The 21035-nt window shown below is 41.2% G+C and overlaps 1 long non-coding RNA gene across 4 annotated transcripts in view; it reads left to right on the forward strand.

Annotated features, from left to right (window-relative positions):
- Positions 1-21035, forward strand: part of LOC125622783 (uncharacterized) — a 375814-nt gene that overhangs the window by 42540 nt on the left and 312239 nt on the right. For 3 of the 4 annotated variants that reach the window (XR_007352799.2, XR_012665077.1, XR_007352798.2), the window contains exon 1: positions 10209-10658. The exons of the other annotated variant lie outside the window; for it this stretch is intronic. This is a non-coding gene — a long non-coding RNA (uncharacterized LOC125622783). Of the gene's footprint in view, positions 1-10208; positions 10659-21035 lie in introns of those variants that run through there. 4 annotated transcript variants of the gene reach the window in all.

Raw genomic sequence — 21035 nt, forward strand, 5'->3', positions numbered from 1 at the left:
TAATGCGATTTAGCGACTGTTCACTTTTCCTTGATCAGGCAAGGGAAAAGGGTTCTACCCTGGAGATTTAAATGCACCTTTGGGTATTTGAAAAAAAGAAAAGGAGTACTTGTGGTACCTTAGAGACTATTACTCTGAAACCTTTGGGTATTTGAGTATTCCACTCTCATGCTACAATCTGAAGCAGCAAAGCCAACGAAAAGAAACATTCTGTTGGAGTCTAATACGATCTAATTCCCTATCTCTCAGCTGTGCTGCTTGATATCCCAGCATGAAGAAATGTGGACCACTGGATATTGAAGCAATCTATTATAATAACAGGGCTGTCTGGGTCTGAATGCTACCTTTAGATCTTTTAGCAACATGTAGTAGAGGTCTACATCTTGTGAAAGTGGCTGATGTGTAACATTAACCTGCAAAAGAAAGGGGGGGGTGAACGTTATCAATGGGCCACATTCTGCTCTCAGACATGCCAATTGTTGCTGTATTGCAACATTTGCTTAATGTAAGTGCTCTCACAATACAGTTGTCCAAAGCTAAGTGCTTTGAATTTTTGTACTGAAGTTTTTAAGCCTATTTATTTTGTTTTTTTTTTCTTGTGGGAAGAGGTAAATAAATGCAAATGGTTGAAATCTGGTGCAAGAAGCAGCACTGGCCTTTGATGCAATACATTAAGGAAACTAGTTGTTGGGATTTCTCGTTTTGTTTTTTTGTTTTTTAACATTTCCACAGGACATGTAGCTAAATAGTCTGGGCATGAGAACAAAGCAGCTGCAAAATAAATGAGGCAGAGACAAAAGGAAAACCTGGCCTTGCTGGAAAAGGGGCACCGAGAGAACTTGCCAAGACCAGACACAAAAAAGAAAAGCGGGCTGGCAACCTGGAAAAGGGACTTGAAAGAATAACTTGCAAGGACACAAAGAGGCAAGGGCCATTGCAGAGAGACATGTAAACCTAGAGTGGGAGAGAGGGAAACAAGTAATAGAAGCAAAATCAACATGTAGATCAAGTGTAGAAAGATGTTGAGTAAGAAAGAGATCAGAGAGTTTTAAAATCCTACATTCTTTTAACTCCTGCAAGCCTGGAATTGGAATTATCATGAGCCTCCGATACGTGTTTTCCTTAAATCATCTGGAAAATACACAGTACTAGTACTTAGAGGAGCTTTATCAGAGATAATGGTTATTGTAAGATGCTTTAGTCAAATATCAAGTGATTGCTCTGTGTTATGTGTGGTTGCCATTGCACCTTAAATTGACTAGGCTGTAAAATAAGGTTAATGATACAGATCTACTCACTGGGCTGGTATGAGGCATGTATAAGTTTTGTACTCGCACATTGGGAGAAAACTCCATGTGGGGACTTTGGCTTTGTTAAAAAATTATGGAAACAAAACCAGCCCAAAATTGTGCTGTGATTACGTGGGTGTAAATCTGGAGTGACTCCATTGAATTCAGTGGAATCTCTTTAGATTTCCAGCTGTGGAAAATGACTTTTCATTTTGAAGTCGGTAATCTCTGAATCAAAGGCCTAATCAGAACTAAGAAAAGAGCTACAACCCTTGCTCTTCAATATTAGAGCTGGGCAAAGTTGGTCATATGGATTTTTTTTTTCAGGCAAAAAATGCAGATGCTACAATACCAAAAAGTTATGTAAATTTGTTTCTGTTTTGTCAGACTATTGTGGTTTAAAAAATGGTCATTTTGACATTTTTGAAATGTTTTGTTTTTTCAATTCACGATTAGTTTTTGTTGCAAAGTTTCCATTCATGTTATTTTTAAATAGTCAAAAATGGTTTTTAAATGCTCAAAATAAAACCTAATATTTCAAGTCAGGTTGAACAAAATGTTTTGTTTGATCCAAAATGACATTTAAATTTTTTTTGAATTGCCAGCAAACTGAATAATCTGTCCCCCTCCCCACCCACCCCCCCCCCCCAGCTCTACTCAATATACCATATCTAGGGTGACCAGATGTCCCATTTTTATAGGGAAAGTCCTGTTTTTTGGGACTTTTTCTGATATAGGTGCCTATTATCTCCCCCCCACCCCCCCACCCCGCGCTTTCCGGTTTTTTCACGGTTGCTATCTGGTCACCCTAACCATATCTAAAAAGTGACACCACAAGAAGGCTTTCTTGCAGGGTTGTTTTTTTTTTAAGCACCTAGAAGCTGTAGAGGAAAATAGGAGATCTGAGTTTCAAGAAGATAGTGTGAATGGGGAAATAGTAAGTCCCAATCTTTTCATTAACACCAAGTTTTACTTAAGCCATTTCATAACTTTATATGGTAGATACATTAAACATAGACCACACTGGGATTCCACTCCATATTTCCTGTGTCCAGATTCTCTTCTCTATGAATTTCCCTGTTGAGAGAAGATAGTACTGTAAGTTGATTTGTTTTAACTTCTACCACCTCCCAGTGTGCACCATCAGAAAAGCCTCCACTAATATAAATGTCGTTACGTTCCCCTGTAAATTCCAATTCTCCTACATTCGTTTTGGAGGCTAACCAGTAACCAGCATTGAAACTAGAAAGGGGGCATTTAAAATGTATTTTAAGGTTATTAAGAAATGAAAAAGGTTATTAAAAAAGAAACCCAAATGGAAGTGATTTTAATAGTAAAGAAGAATAATGATGCCAACTGTAGAATATCAGGCAGGAGACAGTGGATGGTGTGAAAACAAATTCAGACCCTGGACACACACAATCATCAGGGCATATAAAAATGCCCTAGTAACCAGCAGCAAGGGAAGCACAAAAATCTGAAACTATGGCAACTCAGTGTAGGAAGAAGCATTCATTATGGGGGGGGGGGGGGAGAGAAAAAACAGTAGCCCCTAAATCGTTATATCAGCTTGGTTCCTCATTTTCTCAGCAGCTCAGGACCTTGTTTAACCCTTTCACCCTGCCAAGTAGAATTCTTTTCTTGAAACTTCCCAGAATCAGCTGTCCTTGAATCTACTATGGGGGGAAAGTCTGTGGTTTCACACAAGTGTAGTTATCTGGGAGGGCAGGTTCATTAATGTTCTACCATATGTGCTAATTTGTGAAATGAAAAAAATAAAAAGGAGAGAATTTTGTGGGACAGCAGAAAAGGTGCAAAGAAAAATATGGAAATTTAACAGCTTCTTTCTATAAGGAAATTCACAGGTTTCAGCAGATTGCATTTGGAAATTGGTGGAGCCAATTTGCACCATCTGAAGATTGGGCCCAATGTATAGTGTGGTGATGAGGGATCAGCAAAGGAGCAGAGTTTCTTTTGGGATAACAAATTTACAAAAAGTTGAATTTTGCACGTTTTTCTCTCATATGAATTTGTTTCAGCTGCCTGTGTGTTGGTTTTATGTAAACCTTGGGTCCAATTCTCAGTTGGAGGATTTACTCTTGGTTTAGAGGAGGGTAAATGAGAGCAGGCTTTGGTGCTGTCTTTATTTGAGGCGCTAATACACGGTAAACAGCTACATAAGAGGGTTTGTTTGTTTGAATTTGTGAGTGCTTATCTGAATGCACATTTCATCTACATTTCTTATCTGCAAAGTTGAGTCAGCTAAAGGGGCAAGGTCCATTTCTTAGTGAATAAAAAAATAAACGATTGGTTTTTCTTTATCGTATCTTGCAATGATGCCTTTTGTTTTTCATAAACATTCTTTTAAAACTCTTTAAACAGTTCTCTATTACTCTTTCTGTGGCTGAAGATGTCACTGGGGGAAAGAACTAATGGATTTCAAAAGCCCTATCTGTAGTCTTGGTCAGTGCATTTACGACTTACTTTAGACATAGTAAGATACGTTAGAGTCATGCAGGAATGGTGCACAGAGATTTAATAATCTGGGCCTCCCCTATACGAAATGGACACAAGTTGCTGCATATTTAAGAGGAGAGAGATTTTTTCATGCACCTTGTGAGATTGAGGAAAATGATTGATTGGTCCAAGAACCACATGGATTTGTGTGTGTGTATTTATTAATGTATTTTTGCATGCACACTGCCTGCATTTGTATGTGCAAATTAACATATAGGTAGCTAAATGATTTGCCTATGTACTGAAATTACCTCTTGCAACAAGAAGGTATGGGAACAAATGTGTGCATAGGTAACTGGTCTCACTTCATGAAAACGTAGTCTTATCTGAACAAAATTGTTGTGCAGTATTATGGTTCTTACCCTGGAGGGGGCTGCATTTTAGCAGTGGATGACTTGATTATATATAATCCTGTCTTCATGGAAGTCAATGGGGAATTTTGCTATTGACTTCACAGGGGCCAGGATTTCACCCAGATTGTATTTATATATTGTGGTGCAGCTGCAGCATTGTATATGAACTAAAAAGGAAGCCAATAGAAACTTTTTGCAGGGAACACGTGCAGGACTGGGCCCATTGTTTGCAATGTGCCATGGGAATTCTTGGATTAAAAAGTCCTCTTTAAATTTTCTCATGGAAAGAAGATACAAACAACATCTGATAGTATCAGTATTAACTTTCTATTTGAAGCACCACGGTAATTTACATTTGGCTTAAGGGGCATTAATGATATCTAGCACATTAGTTATTGAATTTTCAGATGGACTTCAATATTCAGTCTATTTTCTGGGTAAGTTACTAGAACAGTAACAGAGTTTTGCTCATTTTTAAGTATGAAAGTTACATGATCGGTCTTGTCTACATTTTTAAATGTGTGGACCTAGAGTAAACTTTGTTCTTCCCATCTAAACAACTGCATCTGGCAGTTTCACCATATTTGTCTGATAGCATAAGACACTGTATCCTGGGTAGTTTTTTGGCATGTACTAATGCCATGCTTGATCAACATACTCCCAGCCCCAGTCATATACCTGTTGCTTTCCAGTGTGAAATTGACAAGGACGGCATGAATCTGACAGCTCAAGTCACAGAGGTCAGGATCAAAAGCAGAACCCTGCAGGTGAGGAAGGCACTGAGTTAATGTAGCTGGCTGCTACACTGTACTGCAGGGGGTGCACTGGAAACCTGTTGCAATTACTGGGGTGTCTGGAAGAGTGTAACAAAAAGTATATTGCCATGGTGCTCTCTCTGTGGGCAGGCAATCAAGTGTTAGACAGCATCCCCTTGGAGAAAATTGAACCATGAAGGAGTGAATACCACTGAACTCGGGAGACAAGCACACTTGCTGTGAGAGGCGGACAGCCAGCTGAAAGGGCACAATTCCAACTGATGAATGGTGGGGGGGAAAGAAAGAGAAACTACTAGAGAAATGGTCCTGATTGTATCAGGTCAGAGTGGAAGGTGTGAGTACATGCATTATAGCTTGCAGACTGAGGTAGCTTGGTGCATTGAGTCACAGTGTTCTGAACAGGGCAGAGCTCTGTCATGCATCTGACAAGCAAGGGCCCACCTACGTTTTCTTTTATAATTGATCTGCTGTCACTGCAGCATCAAAAGACAAGGTATGGACTGGGAGTGCTCTGTGTAACTGTTAACTGTCCTTCTGTACCTGAGCCTGTGAAATGGCAAGGCTCATTACACCCTAAGAATTAGAACTTGCTGGAAAACAGGAACAAATTTTCATTGCTGGCTTCATTTATAATTTTTTGGACTAGTTTTTTAATATATAAGGGTTCCCACCTTGACTTCAGTGGGATTAGTTGTGAATAGAGTAGTAGGACGTGTTGCCTAACCTGCTGGTCAGTGCATGCATTGCCAAGCCATTTCTACGTGGTTTTTGTGACATGAACATTTATCCACCAGCTGATGTACTGAGACCATCCTGTTATTTCCTGATGTACTGAGACCATCCTGTTCCATGAACATTTATCCACCAGCTGATGTACTGAGACCATCCTGGCCACCAAACAACCTTCTGATATTAACATTCTCCCCCTGGATTAAACTCCTACTATTGTCTTAGAACTCTAATGCCTTGTGGTCCATTAATAAGCCTCCATCACTAAGCAAAGCAACACTCTTCTATATGGTAGCGTCAGATCTACTGAAGGAGGTTGAAAAACTGGTTTCTTAGTGGAGGTTGTTTAAAGGTGGGGCACAATTGTACTGCATGGGGCAGATCCTTCCCTGGGGTAAACTGCTTGAAATGGGTCTACATTAATGCTCACTAAGGAACTTTTAGTGCATGCCAGCAGGGTCCGTACGGGGCAGTTAGTACATGATTATGCTAGCGTGCACTAGAATTTAGTAGTGGACTAATGTACCATGTAGGCAAGCCCTCACTAAACTGCATACAGCAACCAAATCTGATGTTATTTTTTGTACAAAAATAAATTATAGTACTGAATCAAATAAAAAAACCAAATACTTTCTGCGAAACCTTAAGCTATGGAAATCCTTTCTTTAAGCCTTTTTAAAACCTGTGGCATATCTTACATTGATTTTCCCACAGATAGTCATATTCAGTTTTCATTCCATTTTGCTTCCATCAGAGTCATCAAATCCTTTTAATTACATTGCTTTTTCTCAACTGCCTTTTGTTTTGTTTTGGGAGAGGCAGGTTTACTGCGGGAGAACGCTGGACAGTTGCATTATCTGGGCTAAGAACAAGCTTGACTTGATTTCAGACCACACCAGTGTTGCTTTCATAGCATAAAGTTGCAGAGTTTGGTTGCATGTGCTGTGATAAGGGATCTCTGAAAATGTAGCTATGGTTGCAAATTGCAGCTGACTGTGAACAATAAATGCAGTGGTTTGATTTTATTTTTTTTACACTGGCTTATTTTGCAGAAGTAGGGGGGCTAGTTATCTGGATTTGCTGGGGAACGTGTTATTGTGGGGGAAATGGCAGGTTAATGTCACCTGTTTGATCAGGTGATCTCCATCATTTCAAATAATCAACCTAGTGCAGAAATGCTGATGGGCTACATGTTCCAGCCTGACTGAAGTTTAAAGGCCAAATTCACTGTGAGTGCAACTCTGATGACTTCAGCTTCAAGCACTTATTCTAATCTGGCCTTACATGGTAACATAGAAAGTGATAGGCTGTGGGCAAGCCCTTTTATGGCAATAACATATAAAGTATATGACTGTATGGTATAGGGATTTCAGGGCACTATAGAATATTCATAAATTCAGTTCAAAGTCCGTGGTCTCTCAGGAGCTAGTCCCATCATTACAAGCTCCTGTTCCTGGCTGCTAAGAGAAGGGCAGGGGACAACATATATAATACTACGGTTCACTCCCCCAGAGCTAATGAGCCTTTGCAAATGGGCAGGGCTTAACCTCAGCTTCTCTATTCCTCCGTTAAGGGTGGGGCTAGGAGGGCTCTCAACATCACTGCCCCAAACAGAGACAGAAGAAACCTCTCTGCAAGGTGCAGGTGGATGGAGCATCTTATAAACCTTGCTCTGTATATATTGCCGGGGGGTTGGCATTTCAACCCTCTCTTCTGAACACATCTCTTGTGAGTCATTCAAGTGCAGGTTGGAGGAGAAGACAGCCACTGAGAGAGGAGAGTGTTCATTCTGGGAACCTTATGGTGGCTAGAAGTAACCCCCACTGATGTCAGTGGCTGCTGGCTGCAGGGACTCTCAAATCCCATCACCCACCTAATGTTGAGCCGTCATGTCACATTGCTTTTGAACAAGTAACAGAATCCTGCACAATGGCAGGATCTGGGATTGCTCAATCTATTTTAGCTGCTTCTTTTTCTTTCTTTCTCTCTGGTTTCAGAGTAACAGCCGTGTTAGTCTGTCTTCGCAAAAAGAAAAGGAGTACTTGTGGCACCTTAGAGACTAACCAATTTATTTGAGCATGAGCTCCGTTGAATTGAGCTGTAGCTCACGAAAGCTCATGCTCAAATAAATTGGTTAGTCTCTAAGGTGCCACAAGTACTCCTTTTCTTTTTTCTTTCTCTCTCTCTCTCTCTCTCTCTGCATGCCCATAGACGCACTTGTGTTTAAGCTTCTCATCCAAAATATCCATTGTGGCAAAGTGAATGCAAATGCCTGATTCATCCTTTAGGAATGAAATAAGTCTTGATTTTAAAGCATTAGCTGTAATTTTTCTCTTTCAGAGAAGGGCACATTGCAATGAGGAGATGTGTTTTGATCACTCACTGTGTTACAAAGAGAGTGACTCTAAATGACATTGGACCAATGCTCAGTTCCAGCCACAGCCTGAGGGGTGGGATGGTGCTCTGGGTCATACAGGAGAAGGGGATTTTACCTCTTTCCCTTCCCTGTGCTACATAGCAGCAGAATAACTGCTCTGTGGCCAGTACTGTAGCTTCTGCCTGGAATGGCCAACATAACTGCCATTAACTTCCCTAAATCAGCCCCATCTCCATCCCCCAGGGGGCAGTGTTCTACAGCATGCACCTCCCCAAATTCTACCTCCCTCCATCCAGTGCCATGGAGCCAGCGTTTCTGAGACGTGAAAGGTCATTTATTTCCATTGAAAGGAGAGCCATTAGATGGTCGTGACTTTAGTTTATTGTCCATCTGGTCCAGATTTGAACCAGTTATTTGCATGGCTTTGGTTTGTCTGCGGAATTGGCACGTATGTCCAGGTGAGGTGTCTTTAAATCCCCTCTCTGATCTATGTAAATAACATACATGCATATGTCGGGAGAGATTCACAGTTCTGCCTCCAGGATTGAACGTCCAGGTCTCATTAATTTGAATGGGAATTGGGTATGCATATCCTCTATGCAGCTCTGAAACTCTCAGCCTTAGTGTAGTGCACTGGATTAACCATGTCTCTTTCTAGTAGATAGCACCAGTGATCACAACAGCCTGCTACTTACCCTTGTGCTTTTGGTGCTATGAGTCCTGAATTCAGTCCCCACTAATGATCATGGTATCGACATGAATACATGCTGCTAGTCTGGGCCAGATTTTCAAAAGTATTAAGGCACCTAAAGATGCAGATAACTGCTTAGTGGGACTTTGAAAATGCCTAGGTGCTTAACGTCCATTGAGCTTAGGTGTTTTAAAAATGTTACAGATCCCACTAGATACCTATCTGCATCTTTAGGTTCTTAAATAGCATTGAAAAATCTGGGCCTATGTGCTATGTACACAATGGAAGAGGGTACAAGCATCTTGCATCTGGCCATATATGAAATATTAAAGACCAATCAGCAGCTGACATTCCTGATGGTTCCATGGGCACTTGAGGAAATGGACACTGTTTTAGCTGTCTTGCTGGCCTTACTACTATTGATTTGACAGGATCTGGCATGCCTGCTTGTATCTGTCTCCTCTCTTCTCTCTCCAGACTAACTCAAGAGGAAGTCTGACTAGTGGGTGTGATAGCAGCTTTCACTTTTCTCTGTTGTGGATATCTACCAGAATGAATGGGGAACTGTGGCTAGGTGATGTTATAGAAAAAATGTGTTCTCTCTCTCTCTCCCCACACATATATTACAGCTTCACACATTATACGGATTTTGTTACAGAGTTAACATGTAAATAATATCACATGTCCCTGAACAGCAGCTGGGTCATTATGAAATAGCTTATGAATTGGAAAAGGTCAGAGAGAAAGCCAGCTGCTTTCCTCTCCCTGCCTGTGCTTTCAGTCTGGGCTGAATTATTATTATTTCACTAATTAATAATCTGCATGCATATTTAAATGATTACTCTGCAAGATATACTGCGTTACAAAACAGTGTACAAAACAACAATGGCAAATTGTTTCACTGTGCATAAGAGCTTAACTCTCGCTACAAAAAATGTTTTCTAATACTCAATTGGTATCCTTCTGCTGCTGATTAAAACCTCATTGCTTTTGTTTTTATTAGTCCCCCGTCTCTATGTTACTTTTATCACTGTGAGATCTTTAGAATTAGCCACAAGGGCTCAGCTGTTTCCTTATTAAATCCGGTTACCTCTCGAGGTGTCAGGGAAATGAAATCAAACCCCTTTGTAATAATGCTCTGCAACCCTTTAAATATTGATTACTTTGACTATTTTGACCTGCTGACAATTATTTTTATCAGAAGGGAAATGAAGCAGGCTGAGGCAAGTCATTTAACTTCTCTGCATGTCAATTTCAGCCTCTGTAAAATGGGGTTTTAAACATGATTTAGGGCATGTGCCTAGGAGGAGAGTTTTAAATTTACTTCCCTCCCAGGGGCTTTAGATTATTAGGGCTTAGGTTATGAACGTTTGCAAAGCACTTTGAGATCGCCTGATAAAAGGTGCTAGGAAAGTGCACCGTATGTTTATTAACGCCTGCCTCAGGCCTTTTCGATTGGAAAAGAAAGATGGGTGTTGCAATCCGACTGGATTCCGCTCCTTCGTTCTGCACTCCAGGTCGTTCCAACCCAAGGGTTCCTGTGGGAGATTAAAAGAAAACTCAGTGACTGTGAAAGCAGAGTATGGGGGTTGGTGACTTTTGTACCTGTGTGTTCCGTGGCAGGATTGCTCTTCCATTCCAGAAGCTGCCATATAGACAATTAAAAATCTCTGAGCAGCCAGCTCAGCCATGAACATAGGGACATATTTTCCTTTCAAAATTCCCTTTCTGCTTCAACAACACTTATAATCCAATTTTCACCAGCAGAGATGAAATCGTGCCGCTCACCAACACTTTCACAGTGGATGGAGAAGAGCAATCGCGTATTGATTTCCCTTCCTTTTTCTCTGGTCATGTCTTTTTCTGAGACAGCTATGAGTAAACTCTGCTCCTGTTTTTCTTTCACGCTGCTGGTTTTGGGATCAGGTAAGTAATGAATTTATTGAGGGGAATGTGTGTGTGTGCGTGTGAACGAAATAGCCATAAAGGGCTAGTGTAACAATCCTTTCTTGACCAGGGAGAGGAGTAAGCAGCAGCCTTCTTCCATTACGTGGCTCTGGAGAGAGCAGAGAGCAAGGGCTGGTCACCTGCTACTCCCCATTGCAAGCAAGTAGATGAAATCATCGAATCATAGAATATCAGGGTTGGAAGGGACCCCAGAAGGTCATCTAGTCCAACCCCCTGCTCGAAGCAGGACCAATTCCCAGTTAAATCATCCCAGCCAGGGCTTTGTCAAGCCTGACCTTAAAAACCTCTAAGGAAGGAGATTCTACCACCTCCCTAGGTAACGCGTTCCAGTGTTTCACCACCCTCTTATTGAAAAAGTGTTTCCTAATATCCAATCTAAACCTCCCCCACTGCAGCTTGAGACCATTACTCCTTGTCCTGTCCTCTTCTACCACTGAGAATAGTCTAGAGCTATCCTCTTTGGAACCCCCTTTCAGGTAGTTGAAAGCAGCTATCAAATCCCCCCTCATTCTTCTCTTCTGCAGGCTAAACAATCCCAGCTCCCTCAGCCTCTCCTCATAACTCATGTGTTCCAGACCCCTAATCATTTTGTTTTTATAGTTATGAAGTTAGAGGAGCCCCTTGCTTTGCTCCTCCTCTTCCCAGATGCACACGGGGGAATAAGATGATCCACAAAAAAGGGTGAAGCAACACGTTTCCACCAGAGCAAGGGGAATCAGGGGGAGGAATTGCAGTTCTTTGAGTCACAATTTGCTCTCTCACAGGACAGACTGCAAAATTATAATCCAGCTCTCGGGGGTGTGTGTGTGTGTGTGTGTGTGTGTGTGTGTGTTTAAATGAACACAAATAAATGGAAAAGGTTTCCTTGGAAGGACAGGTTGCTGTCATGCAGACTGGAGTGACGGTGGGTCAAAGTCATAACTCCAGTGATTTCAACTGGCTTACACCGGGGAGGTTGGTCCAGGTACTTTTATACTGTGGTCTTTCTGCAAAAAAAAAAAAAAGAAAAAAAAGAAAAAATATTCACAGGAAACTGCCCTAGAAGCTGGGATGGGAAGGATTATTAGTGTTACAGCTTGAAAACAATCTCTCAAAGATACGTAGAGTTCTTGTGTAATGGCTTTGGTTTCATTGGGTATGTATTTATTCTCTTTTGTGCATCGATAATATAAAGAAGTGTATCCCAAGTTGTCAACAAATCTTTTATTTAAAAGTAAACATGAATAGAAGTCATCACAGGAAAATAACCTCTCAATTAATGCACACTTGATGTGTCCTACATTCACTGTTTATCTGTTCAAAAATCGGCTTTGTTCCAGGCAGCCTTGTTGATTCACCAGCCTTTTTATCCCCTTTGTGCTCCCACTCTGCTTCCATCTCAGCCAAATGTACAGCCTGCTCACCCACAAGGAGGGAGAATGTCATGCAGGGTGATGTCATGTGGGAATGAGCCAGCAGGAGACACTCTGTTTGCAAGCACGACGGCTCTTTTGCAGAACCTAGAGGGTCACCTCTATTCTAGTTTTCTCAGATTCGTATACCTCTGGTGTTGCACCTGAGCTTACGCTGATGGCATGCAGGAACTTGATTCGTTATTATACTTTGGGACTTCTCTAGCACTCATCAGATGAAGATCTCAAAGCTCTTTACAGAGATTAGTGACTTGATTTGCTCGGTGCCCACATGACCTACACAAATATTATTAAACAGAACTCAGAGTTGGTGACCAACTTTAGTACACGCAGTGAGTCAGAAGCAGAGCTGGGGATATAATCCTGGAAACAGAACATACCCCACCTAAAGGGAATTAATAATCAGAGAAACAGCCTTGTTGGGAAGCTTGTAACCAATATTTTGTTAATTCAAGAAAAAGGCATTTTCTTACCTTATCATGATCATCCCCGTCTTCCCGTGCTTCACCCTACCCAACGCCCTTCCAGCCACCTTTCTAACTTTCTCTGGTGTATTGTTTAGTGTAGCCCATGCTGGTCTTGCATTTTGTAATGACTACAGGGAAAAAACTAGCACCTCTTATGCAATTCTCCAAAACTTTAGTGCTTAAAACAAACAAAACTGAACAACTCACGGAACACAACTGGGGCGGTTTAGTTCTTTTGCCTTAGTTGTTTGTTTGTTTGTTTGTTAATTATTTATTTTGCATTAGTGCCTAGGAGCCCCAGCCATGGACCAAGATCCTGTTGTGTCAGGTGCTGTACAAAAAGATAGTTCCTGCCCACAAAGCACTTAGTCTATGTCCATCTCTAGTTGGAACTGAGATGGACCAACTTCTGTCCTGGAGGAACACATGGGAGGTAGACTCATCCTCTTCAACTGCAGGGTGTAGCCCCTGGGATCTGAGGGAGGAAATGCACCCTCCTCCAAAATGAAGTCTAGTTTATGTGCCCATCCTGGTCTAAGAGATATGAAGCTGCCAACTAGCTACAATGAAAAGTGTGATGGTTTATATGGAAAGTATTTTTAATTCAAAAATTAACACAGAAAAAAACATTCCTTTAGCAGTTTTTTTTTATAAATATATCTGACACTGGTGTGGTGTTTCCTAGTGTCAGGAGTGCCTTTTAAACATGGGTGATGGAGGATGAGCTATTAGGGGAGGAAACTGACAGAGCAAGAACCAGCTGTGACAGTTTAACATAGTCTTCTTGAATTGACCTGGTACAACACTAAAGCCAGTTGTGAGAAAGGTGTAACTGACTTCCAGCCAGAGGAAAGGAATCTGTAACGCATAGAGTTGTCTTTAAGGACCAAAAGCAGGAGAAATCAGCCATTGGTTGTAAAAGCAAACAGGAGTAACGTTTACTTTCCCCCAGTTTTTCCTGATTACCACTCATTCATTCCCCACCCACATCCCCTAAACAACCCATAAGGGCTTTGATTTGCTTTGCATTGCATTCTGTTTGCCACACCACAATAGGCTCCACACTACAAAAGATTTATGAAGGCTGTTTCCCCAAGCACTCTGTGATTTATAAATTCAGTCAAAGAAAACTCATATTCTACTAGGTAAAATACCCTTCTAGCTAAAAGTAACAGTTATGACCTCTTGCTGATCAGCACTTTCAGGCAGACTTTGGTGACTCTGGTGGCCTGTGACCAGGATTCATCACTGAATTTGGTCCACTGGTTGGATCATTAGCTTCCCCAGATTGACCCAGGTACTGACAGGGAGTGCGAGGTGAATGCTGATCCATGCCCCCCTTTCCAGAAGTCATGATGGAGGCTGGCTCTCCTGCTGGTAGAGAGTGGACAGACTCATCCACTGTAACCTTAAGAAAGGATAACGGTTTCCTTTCCATAGTCAACATTAATTTGCAGACCAGCCTGTAGTAAGGTAGCTGGCCCCTTAAATGAAATCAGGCCCACTCTCCTCTTCAAGTCCAGGAGCATCTGAGTTTGGTGTAATGAGGACGGCGGGGTTGCCCCGAGAGTTATAAATGAGAGAGAACCCAAAGGCAAGAGAGAGTCCAGAATTGAGAGCGCCAGAAAGTGAGCTCAGAGCTGGATTGAGAGAAGGGAGTAGTGCGAGTTTCCCTGGTTGAGTGGTGGAGCCAGATCAGGCTGGTGAAAACAGGAAGGAAGTCGGGGTGTCCTCTACAAACTTCCCCCAGCTGGAGAGCCACAAGAGGGCTGAAGGCTGAGAGCAACAAAGGGAGAGATGTCTGCTGGCTTTCTGAGCTGAAGCTGGAGGGGCAGAGCGGGCTGTAGACTGGGGAATGATGGAGGGATGAGCCTGCTGACATCTCCAGGCGAGAACTAGAACCATACCTGAGCAGGAAACAGGACAGAGAAGCACACCCCGACTAGAAGGGCTGAGGTGAGGCATGTTGCAGCTGTACCTGTACCTGAGAGGTGAATATAGTGAGAGAAGCCTGAGCTGTACCCGCTGTGTTGATGGGCTGTTGGGACTTGAAAGATTAAATGTCGTGTTTGGACTGTGCTGGGGATTTCTGGATTATGCTTATGGGGTTTCTGTAATAACTTAGCCCAGCAAAGCTTGTGTGGAGTTACAGGGTCCTCCAGAAGAGGGAAATCGAGGCAGGGGTTCCTTGCAGGGCACCCAATTTCCATATGAGAGTTACTTAAAGTAGCATAACAATCTGCATTTCTTCATGTCAACTGTTTTTTAATTCAGAAACATTAGGATAATATTTAACCTTGTCACTTCCATGTCTGTAAACAAAGGCTGGTGGGAACATTTTCGTCGACACTTTTTTCATCTGCTTTCCTGGAAAACTTTTGAGATTTCATTGGAAAACTGAATCTGAAAATTTTAATCTGCAAAGCAAAAAACCAAACCAAAACAAAAAAACAAACAGGGTTTTGGTGATTCAGGATAATTTGCCCTCCCTAATTTTTGGTAATTTTTGGTTTGAATTGTCAGTGGCCAACTCTCCTTCCCCGCCCCCCACCCCCAAATCATTTTTCAGCAAAATGTCAAAAATTCTGTAGGGGGCAAATCCCCATTGTCTAGTCAGCTCTATCATAAACATGGTTCGCCAAGACCAGGGATGGGTAACCACAAGGTATAACAAACAGGTTTTCATTTCATAGTAAAAAGACTCTTTGAAAGGCAGGTAATAGAATTTAATGGTCTATGATCCTTTTAGGGACTATTTAATTACCATGGCCTATTGTGGATCCAGAGGCATGTTTGATGCCATAAGCAATGGTTCAAGTATTTATTCAGTGAAAGTGCCAATATTGCAACTTGCCTTGTTCTGTTTCTGTGTTCTGGTTTTATGGGCTTTACTAGTGTCTGAGGAATTACAGTCATGTCACAGGGAAAGACAGTTTCATTCAAAACAATAGTTAATGAAAACGTTAGGGCAAGCTATAATTTTAGTTAAGTAATTCGTGGAAGTATTTTTTTGATCATGGATTTTTATAGTTACTTAAAACAAATAATTGATGTAGCTTTTCTTATAACAATATCTACACTTCCTGATAATTGTGCCTCAGCTCCGTTGTATTCCTTGATCTTTGTCTGATGCCTCTATATTTGTCTCTTTATTTCTGATAGTGTAAAAAATCAACCATTCTGCCTAACCTTTATTAAAGGAAATTAGTAAATAAATTCATGAATGTTATGGGACTGATTCAACTCCCGTTGAAATCAATGTGAATCTTGCTTTTGATTTCAGTGAGAATTGGATCAAGTCCTATTTATTTATTTTTATTTTTCTGAATATGGAAATGAGAACAGCTCTTAACATATGTCTCCTTCTTGTCTAAACTACCATAGAGCCTTAACTCAACAAAAATACAAGAAGGAGACATATGGTAAACATTGGTCTCTTTTTCGCTGAAAAACACAAAAGGAAAACCTCATATTTTAAAGAAGGAATTATATTTTTAACATATGTCTCTTAGATGTGTGTTGGAATTAAGGCTATAGGGTAGTTTATTCAAGAAGATGAGATGTGATCGTGCTTTTTGAAGAAAGCCAAACCAAAAGCATACCTTAAAAGAGGACATATACACCATTAACATGTGTCCTTCATTCATGCATATCAGCGTTATGATTTATGGTAGTTTTTGAAGCCTTGGATGTTAACTATGTGTTGTGGAAAAAAAACAGTAACAGTTTGGAATTGATACGTTTTGTATTGGTGTAGATCCAGAAACAGAAGTGTGAGGGTTGACCTCAGTTACTTATTTCCTAGCTTTTCAGCACTTGAAGAAAACTTTATTAAAATAGAACAGTGAGCCTTAATGACAATTAAACAAAGTAAAAGGCCTTAGTGCAAATGAAAATCAGGTTTTCTGTGAGTGTTACTTAGTGACAGATCTTACAAGAATTTTTAGAGGAGCAGGCATGCAACTGCTATTGCTGGAAACTGCAATTTTAAATAATGACAACTGGGAACTGCTGTTCTATTTACGATAAATGTAACCTGATCTTGGGGGAAAATGTCACCACCAACCCTGCAATAGCTTATCTGTCCAGGATGGTTAGGAACACATCAGGGGTATTAAAATAATCATTTTTTATTTCTCCGTTAGAAAGCTAGAAATAGTGATGTCTGCTTTTGAGCATCCTAGTCCAGCTAATTGCTTTTAGGAAAGTGTAATCAAGAGCCATTATCAGCATGTATCAAACTGATACATTCCTAAATCATTGCTCAGGTTTAGAGTAGATTAGATTTCTGATGATAGTAAACTCACACTTTGCCGGTTTTGCAGCTGCCCACACAGTCTGGTCTTATCAAAGAATTTCTTGTTTGTTTTTACAATGGAGAAAGCACTGGGCAATATTTCATAGGGCATCTGAATGCTGATAAATGCAACCATTTCATGTACAGTGGGATCCCTCCGAAGACTTTGATTCCATTATATATTCAGAATCAAGAGACACCAGACCAAATCCATCTCTGGTAGAATTTCACTGGTCTCTAAGAATTATACCAGGGCTGAATCTGATGCACAATTCTCAAAATGTCATTGGACGGTCTGTATTTATGCTTTGGAGGGCTGACACATGGCAATCTATAGGTAAACTACAGGCATTAAGATCAGAGCTTTGACAGTCGCTACAAAATAGCTGGTATGTTGTAATAGCTCAGTGCCAGTGACTACAATCAAGTGATGCTGTCACAAGATGTGATGAAATAATGGTAAATCGTATCTGTCAAAGAGCAAGGGTGTTTTTATTGTTCAGGCACAAGGCTGCGTGTGAGGAGCTCTTGATTCTTTTACTGACTCTGCCACATGTTATGGGCATGTCCAACAAAAGAGATGTCAACGTACGTGGGCAGTTAATAAATAATGTGCCTGTAATGGTGATCGGAAATATGCAGCAGTGCATGCAGGCTTTTTAACTATGCAGCAGTGCATGTCAGGCTTCCAAGTTGGTTGCTTGGGCACTTCAAATGGCTTCCTTTGTGAAGCTCTTTGCAGCGGCTCTTGGCTTCACAGACTCCTCGTGTGAGCTTGGAAGAAGGATGGCCCAGTGGTTAGGGAACTAGCTTAGGTCTTAGAAGACCTGGGTCCAAGCTCCTGCTGCTCCACAGACTTCCTGTGCGACCTTAGGAAAGTCACTTAGCTTTTCTGTACTTGTCTGTAAAATGGGGATAAACAGCACTTCCTTACCTCTCTGAGGTGTTGTGAGGTTAAGGACTCTGAGGCGCTCAGTGTCACAGTTCAGGGCAACTGCACCTGTGTTCCATGGTATGGTCCAGCTAGGGCACCTGCTGTCAGGCTTCCAGCTCCCCAGCCATTGCCTCTCTGGGGCAGAGGCCTACATCTCTCTATCTCTCTCCTGACTGGGGTATTTCGAGGCTGCACAGCTCCCTACCTACACTGTGAATTGCCCAATGAAGTCTCACTGCCTAAGCAGGCCTGCTTGACTCTTTTCTCCTCAGAGAATAAACACTGTAATTGCCATACTTACAAGTTACCACACAGATCTTTCTAAGCAAGCACATTAAATGTTGAGGTAAAAATGTTACAGAGAAAACATATTAAAAACAATTTAAAAAACCCTACGCACATGCTGATGAGCTTACCAGAGACCACCCCCTGACTCCAACAAAGGTCTGGCCAGTGAATCGTCCTTTGCACTTACTCAGGGTTTTCCTGTGGCTACAAGTTCATGAATCCTTTTGCTCAGAACAACACCCTCAGGAATCTGAGGGTCACTTGGGTCTGTGAAGAGACCATGAATAGGGAATCAGCCAGAATCCCACCCACTAACAGTTCATTCATCTCTTAGCCCATTGTTTAAGAGAGTCCTTTGGAGCTCACAACACTTCTCAAGGTTTACATTAGTCATGTCTCCTAGAGAAGTGACATACAATAACACACAACCATTTCCATTTTTACTACAGTGAGTTCCTAAGATGCTTGCACTTAATTCAATAAGGTTTGTCCAGGATATTGCAGGAAATTGTTATATTTGTCATACTTGGATATACCAGTAAAGGGGCCCATATAAGTATCTAAGATATATAGCCTGGATAAAACAGCCATGCCTCTTTATACCTTAGTTTCCAGGTGTAAAATGAAGATAATAATTCCCTATCTGATGGGCTATGGTGAGGCTTCATTAATTTATGTCCATAAAGTGCTTTAAGATCCTTGAGTGGAAAATGATTGCCTGAATGAGGGCACAGTAGTATGATTATTTCTTATATATTTTATCACCACTTTTAAGATATCTCACTGTAAGGATGATTTTTTTTTTTGAGACAGCACAGCGGTAGATGTAGGGTGACCAGATATTTGGGACTTTGTCTTATATAGGTGTATATTATCCTGCATCCCCTGTCCCAAATTTTCATGCTGTCTATCTGGTCAGCCTAGGCAATGGGACATTGAATATAACATATATATATTGACATATATATATATAAAATATGACATATATATATACATAAAATAAAATGCAGGCCTGAAGCCCTATATATAAAATATGGCTTGTGAAAATATTTGTTATCTGGTTCTGTATCTGCTTCTCCCTGGGACAGAAATTTAACCTTCATGTTGCAACGTAACACAGTGTCAATGTTCAAATTAAAGCATGCTGCTGAGTGCAAATAAAAACATTTCATCGGTAGTGATAGGGCCTCTACTACCTACAAACGAGTTGGTAATTTCAGCCCAATGGGAATTACAAGTGCGCAGCAGTTCTAGGGTTTGAGTCTGTTTGCCAACCTCTCGAGATTGCACCAACTGTAAATCTGTCCCACTGTTCCTTATCCAGTCTTTCTTATGTTTTGCAGCGTCAAAAGCATAGAAACCATTCCTATCATGACTGCTGTCAGACACCCTAACAGTAGGTTTTCACTAATTCAAGCCACTGACATAAAAGCCTTCAATCAATGAGGTTGCAGTGTGGTATGAAATGTTTCCAGGTACCACCAGAAGCAAGAGGCTGAGCACTAATGAGCTATAGAGCAGCATTTGTAAGAAGCACAGACACTAATGAGCTGTTCATGTTGGTTTTCTTTTTTGCTCATCCCAAGAGGTGAGATGTCACATTATAACTTATTAGGATGTCCCTCTTCCAGAATATTAAGTTAGCTGTTCCTCAGCCCATTGGGCAGCAGTTGTTTGATCAAAAATATTATCTCAACCACTGACAGCTGAATATTTCTAGGAAACAGAATTGCTCCTATTTTTTTGATAAGTTGAAGACAAAGGTGTCAAAGAGAACTCCATACTAAAGCTATACAAAAGGAGTGACAAATGGTATAAGTGAAGTTAATAAGTTTAACAGATACTATAACCCAACTTAAATTTTAAAATGTAATGTGTCATTATAATTTTAGTGCAATGCCACTAATATATAATAGCCAAACATGCTGAAAATGTATGCAAACTGAATATTTTCTGTTATATTCAGTGTCCCAGCTAGACTTCCTAGAAAATTTCATCAATAACTTGCAATGAACACCAATCTGTGTAGCTTGAATATGGATATTTATTTAGATTAAACACATTCCTTAAACTATATATATGTTTTTAGAAGCTTGGTGTGATTGGACATCCCAAAGCTAGAGGATATAGCAGGGGTGGCCAAACCACGGCTCACGAGCCACCTGTAGAATCATAGAATCATAGAATCATAGAATATAAGGGTTGGAAGGGACCCCAGAAGGTCATCTAGTCCAACCCCCTGCTCGAAGCAGGACCAATTCCCAGTTAAATCATCCCAGCCAGGGCTTTGTCAAGCCTGACCTTAAAAACCTCTAAGGAAGGAGATTCTACCACCTCCCTAGGTAACGCATTCCAGTGTTTCACCACCCTCTTAGTGAAAAAGTTTTTCCTAATATCCAATCTAAACCTCCCCCACTGCAACTTGAGACCATTACTCCTCGTTCTGTCATCTGCTACCATTGAGAACAGTCTAGAGCCATCCTCTTTGGAACCCCCTTTCAGGTAGTTGAAAGCAGCTATCAAATCCCCCCTCATTCTTCTCTTCTGCAGGCTAAACAATCCCAGCTCCCTCAGCCTCTCCTCATAACTCATGTGTTCCAGACCCCTAATCATTTTTGTTGCCCTTCGCTGGACTCTCTCCAATTTATCCACATCCTTCTTGAAGTGTGGGGCCCAAAACTGGACACAGTACTCCAGATGAGGCCTCACCAATGTCGAATAGAGGGGAACGATCACGTCCCTCGATCTGCTCGCTATGCCCCTACTTATACATCCCAAAATGCCATTGGCCTTCTTGGCAACAAGGGCACACTGCTGACTCATATCCAGCTTCTCGTCCACTGTCAGCCCTAGGTCCTTTTCCGCAGAACTGCTGCCTAGCCATTCAGTCCCTAGTCTGTAGCTGTGCATTGGGTTCTTCCGTCCTAAGTGCAGGAC

Source organism: Caretta caretta, chromosome 15, assembly GCF_965140235.1.
Source record: "Caretta caretta isolate rCarCar2 chromosome 15, rCarCar1.hap1, whole genome shotgun sequence".
NCBI lineage: Eukaryota > Metazoa > Chordata > Testudines > Cheloniidae > Caretta > Caretta caretta.